The sequence below is a fragment of the Corapipo altera genome, unplaced genomic scaffold, assembly GCF_003945725.1.
Source record: "Corapipo altera isolate COAL_440 unplaced genomic scaffold, ASM394572v1 57, whole genome shotgun sequence".
NCBI lineage: Eukaryota > Metazoa > Chordata > Aves > Passeriformes > Pipridae > Corapipo > Corapipo altera.
The window spans coordinates 4,892,714-4,912,175 of NW_020884905.1; the positions used below are offsets into that span (position 1 = coordinate 4,892,714).

The 19,462-nt window shown below is 37.5% G+C and overlaps 1 long non-coding RNA gene across 3 annotated transcripts in view; it reads left to right on the forward strand.

Moving 5' to 3' along the window:
- The first annotated feature begins 3,568 nt into the window (after positions 1-3,568).
- Positions 3,569-19,462, forward strand: part of LOC113950987 — a 230,061-nt gene continuing 214,167 nt past the window's right edge. For all 3 annotated transcript variants that reach the window (XR_003528961.1, XR_003528960.1, XR_003528962.1), the window contains exons 1-2: positions 3,569-5,212; positions 9,457-9,559. This is a non-coding gene — a long non-coding RNA (uncharacterized LOC113950987). The remainder of the gene's footprint in view (positions 5,213-9,456; positions 9,560-19,462) is intronic.

Genomic DNA, 19,462 nt, shown 5'->3' on the forward strand with positions numbered 1-19,462 from the left:
TCTTTTAAAATAAATAAATAAATAAATGTTGTTAAAATTTGTCAGTGATTTGTCTGTGGACAAACACTGGGTTTGATGCTGCCATTAGCAGTTTAGGGATGAAAGGCTTTGAGTGTTGTGCTCTCTGGAGTATAACTCTGTGCTTGTTCATTTTCACTTATGAGATTTGCGTGTACAAAGCCTTGGTCTTCACTGTGCCCATAAGTTTTCCACAGTGATTATGACTAGGGTCCTTAAATGATACTGTAATTACCATTATTCATAGTAATGTCTTATTAGTAATAATTACTAATAGTCTTGATAATCCCCTGAGGAAAAATACTGTAGGTTGAAAGCCAGAGATGGAGACATTATAATGAAGACAGACTCATTCCTTGTGTCCTTCTTGTAATAAAATAATTTATTCCCAGATTTATTTGTGGGTGATGAAGAGATTTCTGAAGAGAATTCTCTCATAATGACCCTCTGTGCCCACCTGCAAAGCCCCAAAGGTTAGGAGTGAAAGAACAATCAGGCCTCTGCTCTGACTGCTGTGAATAATTCAAGCAGAAAATATACTATATTCAATCTTCTGTCTCTCCTTTACTTTTTCTTCATCTTAATTTTCATGGTCTTCTCTGTTTCCATAAGGCTGTAGTATGTCGTAGACAAAAAGTATAGTATTTATAGCTTGGTAGACAACATCTTCCCAGAAAATTTTCAGAAAACCTCCTTCTCACAGGATCTGTTGCCAAATATGTATTGGTTTTATATTCTTAAATTCACTTCTAAAAAATGTGCACAAAGCTCTAATTGTGTTTATCTATGGCTCTAAAAGAACAATAATCAAAATGAACAGCATTCTGTGATCATGTAGTCTTCAGATCCAGTAACAAAATTCTTACTCACTTATACAAGTGCACCTCTGTCCAGTGGTTTGTCCCACATATACAAAATGTGCTGCAGCTCTTGGCATCATGAAGAGCAGAGAGAGAAATATTTCTCATTGGCTGGGAAGGCTCCGTGCAGATGAAGTAACGCAATCCTGAACGGTGTGCTCAGATTTTTTCAATAAAGGTTTTTCGTCACTACAGAGCTTAATATACCAGCAGTAAAGGCAAGAAAGGAAATTAGAAACACAGCTGAGACTGCATCTCATACTTAATAATGGCCTAAAATTCTTACTGTTTATTAAAACTAACACCCCTTGTCAGGGTGTTGATCAAAAATTCTCTGCAGTCTCTTTACTTTGATCTTTTCATTTTATAAACCATAGATATTTGTTGCCATTTCCTTACTTAGTTTTATGTCTAAAACCTTGAAACTCAAAGCTGCTTTCCAATAATGTTGCATGATAAGGAGTAATCCTGAATTCATCGAGACAGCAAACTCATCACTAAACAAATTTGTCCACTCACAAAGAAAGGAGAATTTTGGTGTAACACAAACAGAAATGGTCGAAGGTGACACTAAAAAGGATGTTTTAAAAACCCTGTCATCTCTATGAGTCTTATGCTTCTACTGCTGTCCAGTTGGAGTATGGACATAACCTATTCTAATGTACACATTTACCTTTTGTTTCAGCAGCTCCCTGGTTCCTGCACATGCAAAACATTTGAATTTCCTGTTGGCTCAGAGGTGAGATTTATAACATTTATTAAAGTTGCTTTTCACCGTGAGTTTACTGGGCAGAAAGCCTAAGAGGGCCTTTTTTTTAAGGGGATTTAATTGCTTGAATTTACCAGAGGGGTGAACATTATGCTTTCTTTGCAGCACCACTATCCACTAAGATTTCCAGGTGTTGAATTTCCCTAGAGGTTCCCTATTTATTGAAGGAATTCATGAAATATCCATCTATCCAGAGCCGGAGCTCCTACCATCTCTTTCCCATTCATCGTCTTGACTTTGTTTCCTTCATGGCTGCTTTTGAATTTCTTGATTGATCCTGTTCGTTTCTGTCCGTTCCTCTCCATAAATGTCCTCCCTCCTCTCTGCTTGAGCACCTTTACAAATGGCCAGACTTGCTCAGAATTGAATGTGCCTAAAAGCTTTTTGCTGTGATGTGGCTGCTGGTGCAGAGGGACAGTTCTGTGCCAGGACACTGGTGCTTGTTAGCAGAATGGGATGGAAGATGAACAGAGCATGGGAAAGACAGGACAAGTAGAGGGAAGGGTGGAGAGCAAAGAAGTATTTTGCAATGTTTAAAGCGAAAACCTATAAAAAGCCCTTTAAAATCCATGAATGGACTTCTCAACAGATGGCAACCCTACTGTCAAGCGGACCCAAGGCAGACAGACCATAATTGTTAGCAAGTGTATTGTTAAGGGAATTTACTAATTTACTGATGCAGCAGCCGCTTCAGTTGAAGAATAAATTGGAATATTTTGGTGCATTTCCTTTAAAAAGTCATCCACTTTTAAGTCTATGTATTAAAATTACATAGTCTTAAATGGGGGTCTCCTTTGCTAAACAAAAGATATGCAAATTACATTTCAAGATTTATATTATGATAAAAACCGAAACACAAAAGAGACATTATCTTGCAAAAATGTAAAAGTACATTGCTTCATGAGTCTATAATGATATAATGTGATGTTGATGTAGTTAAAGATGTCAGAAGGGAGACAATGACCTTAAAAGTTTAAGGCAGACACATTAATATTGATTGATTCTTAAGAGATTAAACAGCAAGAATATATCTATACATAGCCTGGATATTGGATTGTTTGAAAATTTGAGATGAGATACAGAACATTTTGGTCTTGTAATGCTTTAGACCTAGTAGCAAGAACATGCTTTAAATGCAGCCATTTGTCCTACAAGAAACTGGATGAAGATTTGCCTTGAATTTATCAGACTGTGAACTATTTCTTGTAAAAACTAGCAATGTTTGTCAAAGCTGGATGATTATTTCTGGCTTAAGCACAAATACTTGTCTGTCATAGGAGATGTCATAAAAGTCCTAATGTAGGTTTTCTTGTTTGATTGGTTTTGACCCTGTTCCATATCTGTGTATATCTCTATGGAGTCTTACAACTATTTGATATACACACATATACACACATATACACACATTCCTATAATATATTGAGCACTGTAAAACCTCAGCACTTTCTGACCTTGAACCAAATAATGTGACTGCACATCAATCATGTCATTTGTTTTTCCTATTTTTTCACAGAATTGCAGCATCACAGAATAGGCCAAGTTGGAAGAGACCCACAAGAATCATCGAGTGCAACTCCCACTCCTGCCCAGGACCATCCCCAAGAGTCAAACCAGGTGCCTGAATGTATTGTCCAAATGTTTCTTGAACTCTGTTGGGCTTTGTGCTGTGACCACCTCTCTGGGAAGACTTTTCCAACACCCAACCACCCTCTGGGTGAAGAACCGCTTTCTAGTATCCAACCTAAACCTCTCTGGCACAACTTCAGGTCCTGTCACTGGTCAGCACAGAGAAGAGGTCAGTGTCTGCCCCTCTTGTTCCCCTCACAAGGAAGTTGTAGCTGCAATGAGGTCTCTCCTCAGTCTCCTCTTCTCCAGGCTGAACAGACCAAGTGACTTCAGCTGCTGCTCATATGGCTTCCCCTCAAGGCCCTTCACCATCTTCATTGACCTCCTTTGGATGCTCTCTAACAGCTTAATATCTTCTTGTTTAAGTAAGTTTAGGCTCATTCTTATATCCATGCTTATGCCAGCAAAGTCATGAAAAAATGTGCTTCTCATTGAGGGGGAAGGTGCTAAATATTGTGGTATTTATTATTCCCTTGGGGCAATTCATTTTATCATCTCAGGTTGACGAAAGTTTCATCTCACAGATGAGCTGTATACTCTTAATGAAACTTTCACTAGCCAGACAAATGAGGCTATTGGTCATGGCTGGCCCTTTAGACTTTTAGGAACCAGGCCACAAATGCCTTGAACACAGCAATTAAGGATTCAACTTGCAAGAGAGAACAGGGTGTGACGTGTATGACTTGGACCATCTTGCTGAGAAGAGATCCTGAAGCATTTTAAAAGCCGAAGATTTTCATTCAGAATCAGACCTCACAAAACATGAGGCAGATAAACCTAAGGTGTAGACCACATTTATAGAGAGGTTATTTTGATATCACTTTCCAATGAATCATTAGTCTTTTACCTTTTTCTCCCCACATAGGAAGGGATAGAACATCAGTATCTGAAGGAAAGAGGACATCTGGGAACCTGGACTTCAGTGCAGATATTTAGCATAATAGAGAATTCTTGTTTTCTAAGAAGCAAAGACAAGAAAAATTATCATGTGGCCACTTTGCCTCCAGATTCATTTTTTTTTTAAATAGAAAAAAATAGATACTTTTTTGTAGAACTATCAAAAAGCAAAGGGTCTGGGTGTCATAACTACATCCTGTTTCACCAATGGTAAAACCTGCTTTGACTCTCCGGTATAAGAAAATAGCCCAAACAACCTATTTAGTAAACCAGAGAAAGCACAGTGTCTCCAAAGGGCCTGGCCTAAGTGAGCATCCAGAATCCCAGCAAGCCAAGAAATTTGAAGGCAGTCAGACTTGATTAAATTATTTTTTACTACAAATCTCATTTCAGAGAATGATTAACGGGAGAAGAGACATAAATGGCAAAGTCTTGATCAAAGGAGCTGCTGTCAGGGTACCATCTAGATAAATTAAGAAAAGAATGCTCAAGTTTCTGTGAAAGAAGACTAATGACATTAAGTCAGAATGAAATAGAAAGAAGCAGCATTGCAGCCTGAAATAAAAGACTAGCCTGTCCTGATAAGAAGCCCTGAGAAATTTCCTGAACTAAAAAAGTAACTGGAATTGGAAAGGAATGATTTTCTGTAAGTGCCGGGTCTTGAAGTTATTCAAGACCCAGTCACGAAATTTGCTCTTTGGAACCTGTCAAGACAAGTGAAGGAATCCTCTGGAAGCACCTGAAACAGCGGTTGTTAATATCAGCTCTGCACACTACAGCTGTTCTGCATCTCATGTGCTACCCAATGAGGATCAGCTCCTTCACTTAAAGGCTGAAACAGTCCCAGCTGCAGGCAAGCAAACAGAGGATAAAAGGAGAGTGTGAAACCAACAGCCAGTAAATGTTTATGTAACTCAGGGAACCTGTTTACAAGAAAGCAGGAATGGCAATCTCCTGGAGGAAGCAGTGGCCCTAGCTGAAGTCTTGAGAAGACTTTAAAAGTGATCTGAAGGTACCTGTGCAAACAGATGTTTCTCAGAAGGTAGGACTTTGTCTTTGGGTATACCAAAAAGGATTTCAAAAAAGTAAATTTAAAAAAAACCCCATACCCGTTTCAGTGGTAAAAGTGTACTCCTGGAAGTCTGATGTTTAAACCAAAATAAGATGCCCCATTTCTCAGGAAACATTGAATTGTTGTTTAAGTATTGACTTAGTTTTCTAAGAAACACTAGCGTTCCTAGCTACAGGAGCAGATCTTCCCTTAGAAGTTTCCTTGCCTCAGTTTTAGATTATAATATAGAGTACATTTTTGCAGACAAGCACTTAGTGTGATCAGTACTAAAACTGTATGAGATTAGCTAATGTACTTTTCCGTGATGTGCAAAGTGAATGCCAGGACGCACCATTGTACCTGACTGCAGTAGCATGAAGTTATGCTTCAACAACCTTCCATTGTAACGTAGGATTTAAGGCAGGGAAGCAGTCTCTGGGGTGTTGCACATCAGCAATAAATTATTTTTGAAAGTAGGAAATAAAGGAAGAGTTTGAACTGATGTTTAGAACAAATAAATGGGAGCAGCAAAACTTTTTGTAGTGGTATTACACGCCGTCATAGAACAATAGCTAAATGAAGCATGTATTTAAAATTTGGTGAGAAGCTTTTGTACGTTTTAGTTCTGTTTGGCTCAGCGGGTGTGCTGCACTTTAGACTTCAGTCTCCAGAGCTGTCAATCCAACAACTTTCACAAATGCTACGTTCACTTAAAAGCTGAAAGAAGAAAATAGAAGGAGATGATGTTAATAGCACTTAGCACTTATATAGCTTTCCTTCCTGAAAGTACAGTGCAAACATGAGGTAATTAACAAGTACTTTGTCCTGGAGATGCAAATGTGTATCTAAACAACCTTTAAGCATAGAGAACACAGGCACGTAAGACCAACCTATGCCCAACTGCACATTTTCATGTATAAATATTGCAAAGTGGTATTTATGGTATCATTTCTCAGTGTAATCAATCAGGAAGTCCAGCTTGTGGAAAACAACACAGTATATTTCTGCATGCAGGGCTCCTTCCCTGTGTGAAGAACTTACTGTAATGATTTCAGGTTTTATTTGATGAAGTGCCTGATATAGGTAACCACCAGAAAGTTATACAAGGGGGTGTGGTGTTTGAGTCAAAACATGTGATTTTGTTGCACAGATGCACCAGTTATTCAAACTGCCAACAACCTCTGTAGCAATCCTGCTGTGCCTGCTCTTCTCCATCAGCTCCAACATCTACCCACCTGGCATTAGGTACTCTGAATATGTTGCACAGTGTCTTGTACTCTTGGACAGATAGTTATCCATCTGTTTGCTTAGAAAGTTCAAAATCTTAAAAGGAGAGAACCAGAAAAGAGAGGTTCAGCTGGCACTGGGAGAGGGGAAATCCTTTCAAGGAGAAAAAGGGACAGATAAAATGACTAATCTCAAACTTAACATTTTTCTAGAAAGGAGAGAGAAAAATGTCTGCAGGTATGATGTGTTCTCAGTTACTTTTTTTCTGGTTGAAATAAAAGTTTGGTGGTGTTTGCAAAGCTAGAAGTAGATTAATAAGTTAATTTGTTAATTAAAGAGTTCTTCTGAGCTCTGGAGCTACCAAAGGCTGTCTATGGATCAGCCAGGATGCAGAGCAAGTCTTCTGGGGAATTGTCTGTTTCACTCTCCTCTTAATTCTCAGGCCATTATGACTTTAAAATGGCAAATCTGTCAATTTTGCAATTTCCTCCAGTAATAGAGTTTTGGCAGAAGCTGATGCCTGTACTGTACTGTACTCATGCACAGTTAGGTAACCAATGCATGCTCCATTTGAGAGAGGCACAAAAAGCTCCTCAAAGTTACTGCATTATAGTCTCTCTCTCAGTGCTGAGCTCAGCTGCTGAGAGCAGAGGAGGTGTGAAAAGGCTTGTTAATAAAAGTCTGTTTAGATTTCATTACTGTGAGCAGCCAAATCAAGACAATACAGACCTTGCCAACCCTCTGAGAATTTCAATGTTCTCTGGAAATACTTTCTTTCCTTCACTGGATACCTTTCCCAGTTGAACGTTTATGCAATGCAAGCAGAGCTCTCCTCTGCCACCTTTGAAGAATAGAGAGAATGGAGACTGCCTTCCTTTTGTAGAGAATGGAACAGGAAAGATGAAGGAAGGGGCCTAATCAGACACACGAAAGAAGAAGCCTCCAGCTCAGCCTTCATTTTTCAGCCTTCTGTTTCCCCCTTGTTTTCTTTTTAAAACTAGAACAGGGAACTCCTTTGAGTTACAGGAGGAACAAAGATGACTGGCATGGAAGATGGACTAGATGTGGCACTCTGGTACAATGGTGTTGCAAAAATGCCAAAAGCATTGGGAAGGGGCATAACTCACTGATTGGCCCCTAGGTTGGTTATGTTTGACTCCCAGCTGGGGTCTGGGGAAGCCAGGTATTAGCAAGCTCCGGCACAGCTTTTGGGTTGTGCCAAAAGCATTTTATTGGCCAGATCCAGAGGAGTCTCCTACCAAGATTAATTGGAGAAGAGGTGCAGTCAGCCACAAAAACTCTAAAAAGATATTAAGTTCTTCTTCACAATGGCTCTGGCCTCTGAGTAGTGAAATATTCTGCATTTCTGAATGAAAGCTGTAGCCATGGAGGTATCTTTGGCTACATGACCAGCCCTAGTCTTTAACCAATTTGAGGATTTTAGTGATGTTTTTCAGATCACTATGAAAGAAAAATCCTAACCTGTGGCAGACTTGGCATGCAGTGTGGACAGGCTTTTTTCCCCCCAGAAGATTAAACCTCTACTTTAATCACAGTGTTTTTACTTTGTTGTGGTCTTTTTAATGTTCTGCAAGTCTTAGATATTTATTAAAGTTTTTTCATGCTTAACTCTTGATGAAAGCAGATATAGGCCTCCTAAACATAAATGCTACTGTTCCTCTCTCTGTCAGCATAAACAATCACCTGAATATGCTGAATATATATATACATATACACATACATGTCAAACCCAAGTAGTAATAAAAGAAATGAAGTAGTTGCTGGGAAGCTGAGCCAGTCCAGTTCAGTGTATATTCCACTGTGTTGAACTTTCATTATAAATTCAAAGTAAATTACAAAGGTCAGTAAAATCTTAATTCACTTTTCACTTGTCCACTTGTATTTTCTAAATAAGTCTCAAATTTAAATGATTAATGACCTAACTTAATCAAAAGGAGACTTATTCAGAGAAGAACATGTATTAAATAACACATTTCCATACACATATTTTGCATCATTACTGAGTGATAACCTAATACAGTTAATTAGTACCTTTCTCCCTAGTATAACTTATTTGTCATGAAAAGTAGGATTTAGTCCTTTTCATCTTTTGTTATGTCATGACTGTTGGTGTTATGTTTAGTGCTTGCAGTACCTCGCCCTTTCAGGAGATCCAGAAGGGTGATATTTTATTTATTCCATCGTTGCAATCTTTTCTGTAGAGTTACTTAACAAAAGCATTTTGTTACCTGGAGTGGTTAGTGGTGTAGTCATTGAAGTCAATATGACTTTCACAATTGATTTCAATGAGAAGAGGACTGTGTTGACTGTGACTGTGTCACCCCAGTAAAAGATGAACATTGTGCCCTTTTAAGTAGCATATCACACCTATATTTTTAAGAGATCACCTGTAAAAAATGGCTTGGAAAAGGAGGGGAAGAGAGATGTGTCTGTTAGTGCAAATCTTACCTTCTGAATTCTGTTTCTTCTTGCAGGAGAAAAAAAAAATATAAGGCATGTACTGTATATTAATATTTATTCAAACTGTCTTCTGATGCATTGCCTTTCTGATGCTACATGGTGTTCTCCTGCACTATTTCCCAGCATGATGGCTAATGTCCTGCTCTGAAAATTATCCATTAAAATTTTATCAATTTTGTGTTTTGGTGAGACAGTATGAGGAAATGCCATTGGAAAATTAGATTCCTGTTTGACATCGGGCGCCCAGTCAGCAATCCAATCCCATGTGTTTCTACTGAGACATTAGGATTTGATATAATTTTGGGCAGAAAACATTTTAAAATGAAACAATTGAATTTTCTAGATGGTCTTGGGGACCACTTAGCTTAAGAGAATACACTTACAAATCAAAAGCCTTTCAATCATTCTAAATATTATTTGGATGATATTTGCTTTATGTGTAGTAGCAGTTTGAATTTGTATTGAATGTTTGACTGGCTCGTGCTCACATAGATGATGTATGAAATTATTATTTCATATTTTTCTAGTGTTTGCATTGCAAGTGACATCTGGCTGACAGGAAGCTGGAGAAATGGGATATGAAGTGAATGCTGCAGTTACCACAGTATCATATTTATCAAAAGGCTTAAGGTTGGTCTGTCTTTGTTTAACATGTGAAACTAACAGCAGTGAATAAGAAACAGCACTTTTTTTTTTTTTAAACTGAACTGCTTAGAAAATGAAAATAGATGAAGAAAAAATGTTAATGGTATTCTGTTGATTGAATTAATTTATGTTGACAGTCATGCATACTGGCTGAAAGACAGTTCTCAGCTTGTATGAAGGGGTTGGTTTTGTTGCTATTACGCTTTTAGATTTTGGTTAATGTTATATCATTCATACATAGTATATCACACAGATAGGGAAGTCTGCAACAAGTTACTGTAGCAGACTAGCACAGTTATTTTTAAAATTAAAGTGTTCAGCTACACAAGTTTAAGGGTGGGTTTAATTCTAATTGCATAATGACTTTGAAATGTAGCTGTTGAAATCCTTTCTTTAACCAAACTCAGACCCCTAACACATTTTCATTAGGCCCTTGATGTGTCTTGTCTAATAGTAAATTGTTTCTTGACTAGAATACAGGTTTCAAAAATTATTCTATTATTTTACAGTTTGAGATGCAGTATGAAAATTTATGATTCTTTAGAAATACGACTTCAGCCTTTAAAAAAGGCATTTTAAAAATGCGTGTGGTTTGGGAGGAAGCTCTGCTCTTGTGTTACAGAACAAAATCAAAAGTGATACAGTGAAATGTCCAGCTTCTGGCCATGCCCTGGCTTCTACTCTGACTAGAAGTGTCTCTTGAACACTTTTTATCACTGCCTTGCTATCTTTCATCCTTGCTGGTTATGAAGAATGTGGAATTTGTGTGAAGAAAACCCACCCTAGAAAACTCCTCTATTATTTCTGAACTATCCTGGAAGGAAGGAATTTTGTGGCTGTATGGATGTGCTGTTCAGAAGAGAAAGGCAAGAAGAGATTGTACGGGGATAGTGGTGTGGGTAGAACAGACTAGGAGGGGAAAAATCTACCTAAGAGAGACAGATGTCAGACTAAATAATCCAAAAATAATTGCATCTGTACTGTTGCCAAGTGATTTTCTGATCTATGAAGTTACCAAACTGAGAGTATTCAGCATCTTCCAGAACCTGGACCCTTCCTTTTAAACAAATAGACAATCCAGCTGTGTGGTCCAATTCCCAGGTAGAAAATACTAACAGCAATTTTTCTTTAAGTCTGCAATTGCAAGGTCTAGTTGGGAAACTTAAAAAAACAACAAAAGAAAACAGATCAAAATTAAAAGAATTGGGGGCAAGAAATACAAAGAAAAACAATCCCAAATTGTTCAAAGAGGAAAATTTTATTCCCCTAAGTGAACCTCAAGAACTGCCCATCTAGTTACTGATGGTATAGGGAATTTTCCTGTCCTCCCTTGTTAGACACCAGCAGTGTGAATACCTTCACTCAATTTTTCTCTCTGCTTTTGCAAACGTCTCCATTCAATAAAGACTGGACTTATTCTTTGCCATACTTGCCTTTCCTTTTTGTTTTCTTGACAGACAATTGAGCAAAGATCACTGAGATGTTGATCACTTCAGACCAGCTAAAAACAGTATCAGATTAGAGCATTCAGAGCAGTATGTGTTCTGGGTGTAGCAATGACAGAAACGATCAGAAAAGCAAAGAGCTGATACTGCAGCACAGTCTGAGGCTAGTTTCCTAAGCATTGCACAGTAGTTCTTTTCAGCAATTCTTTAACCATGCAGAATTCTATATATCATTCATTAGAATATGCTTTGCAATTTTAGATGAAGATCACAAAGTATTTACCTTATAGTGGCTTTGGATGTTGTGGCAAAGAACTTGTCATGAGGAAACACTAGGTACCTTGTCACTTATGAAGCAAAAAAAGAGAGCCTTTCTGAATGGGTACTGATCACTGTTGCAATTCCTATGTGCTTAGATGGTTTGCTGTAGATGGATTAATATAAAACATAGTTTGCTTACCTGTTTTCCATGTTGTTATTTATTCTTTCTGAATATGACACCTTTTCTTGGGTTCCTTTAAAGCTCAAGAGAATGGATATCTATCATCCCTAAAGCATGTTACTTTGGTTTTCTGCAGTAAATGTATCCAAACTCTACTTGTGGGAGAGGTGGACTCGGTGGGCCAGGCCCCCTATCTAAAATTTTTACTTACTGTGTCTTTTCTTATGAACGGAATGATTCATATACAGACATATACAAGATATCTTGAACCTCTGTTAAACAAGTTTGCAAGTGTTGCTGCCCCCTGTTGAGCTAAAATCACAGAAGTCTTCAATATCTTTTTTTCACTTTAATTCAGCTTTGTGTGTTGTATTATGCTACATAGTATTCTGTCTCTACTTTGTGACATATAAAACAAAACTGTTCTGGTTTTTAGCCAATGTTATTTATGCTCTGTGATGATGTACACGTCTACTTCTCTGTCTACCTAGCCACACACTTAGATTTTATCAGCTGCTGGTTAAGATTGTTAGACTTCTTGTATGCCAACACAAACAAAGAGCAAGGAAATAAGTGGTTAAGTAATTCAGCACCCCATTTACACTACTCTCATCAGCTCTCTTTCTCAATCTCAACTACCTCACTTCCAGTGACCACAGTCGCACTGTTTCCAACTTTGTCCCGATCACATTAGTTTCTTCTGTCTGCTATTCAAGGCAATGTTTCCTTGGTTCTGCTCCACGATTTTACACTTTCTATCTTGAATATTTGTACCCCAAACTAAGACATCATTAATTAAAAATTAGGAGAAGTCTGTAGAGGATGGTTATTTGATAGACTGCAAGTTAAGAGCCGAGGGTCTGTGAAACACTTCATTGCATTCTTTAACATTGTCCTTTGTGTGCTGAGTAGTGAAGCCATGCTTCTTCTTAATAGTTTGCATTTACAGTCTGTTTCACAGAACAAGAGTGGGTCAGACTTCCTCTATTGCTCTTTTGAACTTTCCTCAGCCTGTGGGGAAAACCAGGTTGGTCAAAGGTCTGATCCCTTTGAAAGAGGAATCTTGGCACTTAGTTCTGTGGGGGTGAAGATGAAAGTGAATGAAGGATACTCAGTATAAACAACCTTTGCTTTTCAAGAGAAGAATAGGAGCACCTTCATATACTACAGGAACAGAGTTCTCTAGATCATGTTAATGTCAGTTGAAGTACTTGCAAGTGAATTTTGAGGCAATTTTAAGGAGTGATTTGTATATATAACAAGAGCCAGAGAAAAAGTATTCACTTTTTGTTTAATGACTAAAACTAGTATTAACTGTGATAGACTTATGAACTGCCTGAGACACTTCAATACAATAGCAGACACTGAATATATTTTTATTTAAAGTTTGCTTGGCAAAACACGGCAGGAAGGGGAAAAGAGACAAATGGACATAAACACAAAAAGCCATGAACCTGAGGTTTTTTCCCCCCTCCCTTTTATTCCCAATTCTTACCTCCGGAACAGTCTTCGGATAAACAGCAATCCTGAGGTAATGTACCATAATAGCAAAAGCTCTCTAAAGAGGGTGGAGTGGAAAAGAAAGGGGAGATTCTATGATGATAAATAAAGTCATTCCCCTTCAGCTTACCTTCACAAAGTTTTAGGGTAGTTTTAGAAGAGTGTTGTAAAAAAGAATGTTGCCTGCTTGAAACATTGCTTTCCCTAAAGGCAACACACTAGTGTATTGGAAGATACTTGTCCTCCTAGATGAGAAGAATTTCGATTCTTGACCATGGACATCCTAGGCTGGACTAAACAAAAAGTGGGGAAAGACTTCAAAAAGCCATTTTTACCCTCTATTATGGCTAAATGCTGTTATGACATATCTGAAGATATTGCTGTTACTGACTAATTTTGGCCTAATCTGTTTAACATTTTGATAGAATATTTGTTTTTTTTCCCCCTCTTTATATTAGCTTTGTAAGGTTTGATTTCTGCTTTGTAATTGTTGTGCTCCTTTTCTTTTTTTTTTTGTTATTTTTGTCCACATTAATAAAAATAGACTTAATTTATAAATTTTTGGCTAGAATAACTTACCCTGCCTACTTTGCAGGTGGTTACATGGCACTCAAAATAAAAAACAGAATGTATAAAGTTGCCATAATGATGGTAATAGCTGTGAATTCCAATCATAATTTTAGGGATGGAGAAAGTCCTGAGTGTATGATCCTTCCAGTATGTATGTTGGTGTCTGTTCCTTGTCTGTGGACTAATCCTTTTTGAAGCTTTCCATACAGATCTAATTTGACTCAAAGCTCATCAATCTGAGCAACCCTTTAGTAATAGCTATTTTGAAGTCTAAAATCCTTTAGAAACACTGTTTCACCATCCAAGAAGTTGACTTTGGCTCAAATAGTAGAAACCTTGACACCTCAGAAACACAGCAGTTGCATTTCATAGCTAAAATAAAATGGGATTTAGATCCTTACACCCTAACCATAGCCATGTGGTTGGAGACTGCTTAATTCACATGAGAATGCGTGTGTGCTCCTTCTGACAACTCTCTCTTTCTACCTGCAATCACTTCAATATAATAGATTTTCAAAGTCATCTTTCCTTGATCAGCTGACTACAGTATTTTATCATTTTGTAGGTTTTGTTTCCTTCATAGGTGAATACTTCAACAAATTGCATGTAATATCTATTAAATTGGATTTTTAAAATATCAAATGGTTCCGTATCTCATTATGTTGTTCTTCATAATTTGTTATTTCTTTTGATTTGATACCACTGCATACTTAGAACTTGATTTCTTTTCTGTCATCCCATCTGCAAACAGGATCCTGACGAGAGTCCTGCCTTTTGAAAACATAAACTTCCTGGGAGTGACTATTACATCCCTCTTTTCTTGAAGGAAGCATTTCTATTCCATTTATACTCTTCAGGTAGTTCTTTCCAGATATCTAAATCGTTTGTTTTTTACTTTCAGCATCTCTGATCTCAGAACTGCTCTGATGAGATGATGTGTTGGTTTTTTTGCCCAGTTGAGCTTTTACATTTACATCTGTTGGCACATACTTACACTGTTCCACGTGCTCTTTGGCTCCCTTGGTTCTTTGTCAGAGTCAATGTTGGTGTTGAAATTTTGGCAGAATATTGAAGTAGATAACACAACTCACACTTCTGCTGCTTTTTTCAGTGGGTCAGCTTCCTAAAGACAAAAACTAGATAGTTTTTGCAAAGTTATGGAAGCAAGAGTGGGCAAATCATAAGAGGTGTTGCTCATATTCTGTTCTGTTTCTTAAACTATGAAGTTTACCCTATTATGAGAGACTTTGGCCTAGAGACGTAACTGTGTTTGTGTTTGAAGATGCTCAGAGTTCTCAGCCTACAACTACTCTGAAAATAAATATACTAATGTGGTAGCATTTGAATATTCCCATCCAGAATGATTTTCTGTGTTCATACAGGTATTTTCTCATCTATATTATGCATAGCTGCTGTAAAATAAAAAATAATAAAAAAAAAGGACACAAAATGGCCTAGAAGGGAAAAACAGATATTTTTTTTTTTGTTTTGTTTTTTTTTAAATACTTGTATTCCATTTAAAAAACAAAAGTCTTGAGAAGCCACTGCTTGTTGTGTAACTATTGTGGATAGATATCCTTCCAGTCAGGAGTGGCTGGTGCATATACTTTTTTTTCCACCGAGGCAGCTTCAGTTTAATAACTGTTTGCATAGATGTTAGAGCAATTTGTAGACCGTGCAAATGCATGGTATAGGTATTTTAGCAGACTTGTACCAACTTGAGTGTCTAGCATTAGACATCAGATCCAAATATGCATGTGTCCAGTTAGAGTTAATGAGTTGCGATATTTTGTTGTGAACAGACTTCTTAACTAGTTACAGCACTCAGACACAAATGCTCCCGTGGGGGCACAACTGCATTGTTAGCTGTTTGCAAAAGTTTTAAGGTGTATTAATGTCACTTGAAGCTCTGTGCATAAACAAGAGCTCCCTCTAGATATTTATTTAGTTAATTTTCTTAGACTTCAGAATTGATATGTTCTACTCAGATGCACTTTTTATGATTGTTGTTATTATAATGTTGTTTAACTATCATGTTGTTGGTTATTGGGTTGGCACTGCTGAACAGCAATTTGATTATGATACTTCAGACTAGAAAGAGTTCAGATGAACTTTTTTCTTACATTTAATTTTTGTGTTTAATATTTTGTTTCTGTTTCCCTATGCAGTTAAATTTTTTTAGCATTACACAATAAAACAATAATGCAAGTTTTATGTTTCTACATACACACATATATGCATGTATTAGTATATGTATACTATAGTTTGAGTTTGGGGATGATGTGCTTTTGAAAGAATCTGAAGCCCTCCATTTACCTGCACAATATGACTACTAAGCCCTATTCCAGTATGCGTTTTCTCTGCTGTCTTTCAAATACAGTCATTTTAGGTCTGGATGTGAGTGTGTATAGGTCTCTACGGTGGCTATACCACAACAATTGCCCCAAAACTGGACATTGATTTGTAAATAAAGCTGAGTTTCTGAATTCTAACTGCTGTCTATTGCATCTGAGAAGTAATGAAGTTTCTGCCTAGACTGAAGGCACTGACCTAGAAAGATAAACAGGGAGCACATGTTTTGCGCCTGTGAATTAGTTTGTGGTTTGCTTTGATAATTTTGGCCTTCATATAGAAGTAGTCACTTGTAGACAACTGGCAATTACTTTTGAGGCTGTGGGTATAATCCATTAATATCCCCTAATTTAATGCAACCATCCAAATCAAACATTCTTCTGTTTTTAAAAAAGCCTGCAGGTAATGAAAGCTTCAGAACATTCATATGTGTAGTGTTACAGTAGAGAAGTCTAAATTCTGTATTCAAAGGCCTGGTAAAGTCCCAAGCTCATATTAATGCCACTTCAAGCTTCTAAGGGAATATTTTGACTGTTTGCCATGGGCTCTGTTGCTTATGGAAAAGCAAGGAACTAAACTGGTGCCTGCTGGCTTTTAATACATCTTTTTAGGGGAGGCCAAAACTTGGGCCAAGGAAAATGGGGAACCTGCCCCGGTGACTGTGCCTGATGACATTACCAGATGTGCCTAGAGAACAGAAAACTACATCTGTGAGGTTCTACAAATATCCACCCTGTGCAAAATGGTGGTACTGGTGGGAAGACTTCCTTGTGTCCAAGTATTTCTGATTAATCTGATATGGTAAATGTTAGGTTTTCCAAATGAGGAAACAGCTCTTTTCATTCCTAATTTGGAAGATTTTATCCTGTGAGACCTGGAGAATATTGAGTATGGATTTCTTGTGTTATATTAGAAAATCTGTCCGTATTTCAGTGAAAATGTAAAACACTGTTCTTCCATTAGTCCATATTAATTTCATTAATCCATATTACAGAGTGTAAGAAATCTCATCAGTAAATTACCTTACAATTGGCAAATAGATAGAATGGGATCCTCAAATTAATTTTTCTTACCTGGATGTCAGAACTCTATAAAGCTAGACTGCAAGGTGTCTGCCCCTGTGATCACTCTCATACAGAGAGATCAAACCATAAATGACTTAGAAAAAATCAGATGTAGAAAAACAGTTCAAAATGGGCTGAGGGGACTTTAAACAGTTTCATTCTTCTTTGTGCTTTTAACTGCTTCTTTGTGCAGTCAGTCTGTTAATAATCTGTTTGTGTTGTTTATTATTTCTGAATCTTAGTTTACTTAGCCCGTATATAAACTCTGTCTCCTTTTGGTATTGCTGCATCATATTTCTGAAAAATGAGATTTTATTGCTATGGAAGAAAGCAATATGGAGGATGCCACTTTTGTATTCTTCCAGTCTTAATGTTCCCCTCAATGACAGGAAGAAATCACTAATAAATATAAATTTGATAACCTTCAGAAAACCTTTTGCTGAACAGTCTTGATTTGTGCTAGTTTAAGTCATTCCATTTGCATACAAAAATAATCTCTCTTTTTCCCATCTGTTATATTATTGATTTACATCTTTCAGGTACTTATCTGCAATGGTGCACACAAACATTCATAGTTTAATACTGTCATTTTGAGCTGATTTTCTATAGTCTATTGAATATAAACCATGAAAAATTTAAGATACATTCCACCTTCTTTTAAAAGTTTATTACAAACTTTGGAAACGAATTGTGTTTCACAATAATGGATACCTTTACATTCTTTTTTGGTGCTCTATATTTTTCTGACACTTGATAAATATCACTCTGTAGACCAATAAATAGTAATTTTGAAGCTTAGACCTTGATTGCTTTGTTTAGATAACTCTGTGTGTGTAATCATACCCACAGACTTTCTGAGTCATAGCCTGCCAAATCAGAGGACAATAACTGAAAATACTTCTTCCCAGTGGCTGGCTACATGTTGCCACAAGTGAAATAGTAGGTAGTTTTAGCACACTCCTCCTGGTTGGCAAGTACCATCACAAATGGTGTTAACCATGTCTTTGTGGTATCCTCAGCACATGAACTAAGTATTGACCTGCAGTCTCTGGATGGCCGCCTGAAGTCAATGGTACATTGGAGATAGACTGAGAGTATCACCTATGATTTAAAATGCTTCTTGAGTCATCTCACTGCGAGGGTGAGTTCAAATTAGTATGTATTAGGTACTCCACCAAAACATGCCTACTGTATGCAGATGGAGCTCAAGTTATATGCAAAACTGGAGTTACAGCTCAAGCTGATACACAAAGACAAAGCCCAATGTGAGTTTGAATAGATATTTGTCTCTAGTAGAAGGTAAATACTCTGAAAAATGTGCTATGATTGGTATGAGACAACCAAGTCAATATAGCTGAAGTCTAGCTTGCTTGTCTGTTCATCTCTGAAAATAGCCCCTTCTGCCTGTTGGTGAATGAAATGGTTTGATTCCCCTTAATTATAGTACAGGACAGTGGAATGCACCAGCCTCCCTTTCTACATGCACAGTTCCTCTCACAGCTCTGAGGAGCTTCATCTTAACAATAGTGCTGCACACCATTATGTCCAAAGGTAGTCAAAAGTTTGGAAGGACTTAAGGGAACACTAACAAAAATTTATTAAAAAGTTGGAATGATGAATGCTCTATATGAGAAAAGAGTAAAAAGAAATATAAATAGGTTGACTGGCTGATGTATTCTGGCAGTTTATCTGAGGAAGCCTTGTGGTAGTGACATCTGTTAGACTATAGACATGACTTTCAATATTCAGGAAAATGGACTCTTTAAAACTGTCTGTAAGGCTGGACTAGCTTTAGTCCTGGGTTACTCCACAACAGAAGTACCTGGGTGACTTAAAGCTGGACAGATCACCAGGAGCTGAGCTTTCATTTTGCTGCACTGATGAACTGCTGGTGAAGGCTTGATGTCCTGTGGTTGCATCTGCCCTAAGTCCTTGCCTTTCCAGTTGGTATTTCTAGTAAGAATAGGAAGAAGACCTGCTGTCAACACTTCTGTGGTGCAGAAAGTCAGAAAACTTTGTTTCATTATAGTGGTGTCATCAGCAGATGAGGAGCTTCAGAGAAGTCTTAAAAGACTAGTCTTTAAAGGATTAAACTCCTTCAATGGTAAGGAAGGAAGTCTTTAGCTGGAGAACATAAATAAACATCTTAGTATTAAAGAACTGAAGGATTACTGATCGCACACAGAGATAACAGCATATTTAGCATCTTATTATTCCTGCAGAAGGGGAAGACTGTTTCTTGATCAGAAACTCTTAAGTGTTTAGTAGCAAGGAAAACTGAGGTTTAAATAAAACACAGGTTTCCCTATGCTGTAGCCGGGCAGGCTGGGGGCTTAGATCTGAAAGGAGGAAGGCCACACTTGATGCTGGAGGGTAAGAATATTTTACCCTTTCCCTTTGGGAATGGTGGAAGCCCTATTAAAATAAGTCATTTCAAATTTAGACTGAATGAAGCACTTCAGAATTTACTATGGAGAACAATCCAGTGTTGGCAAGAGAATGAACATAATGACCT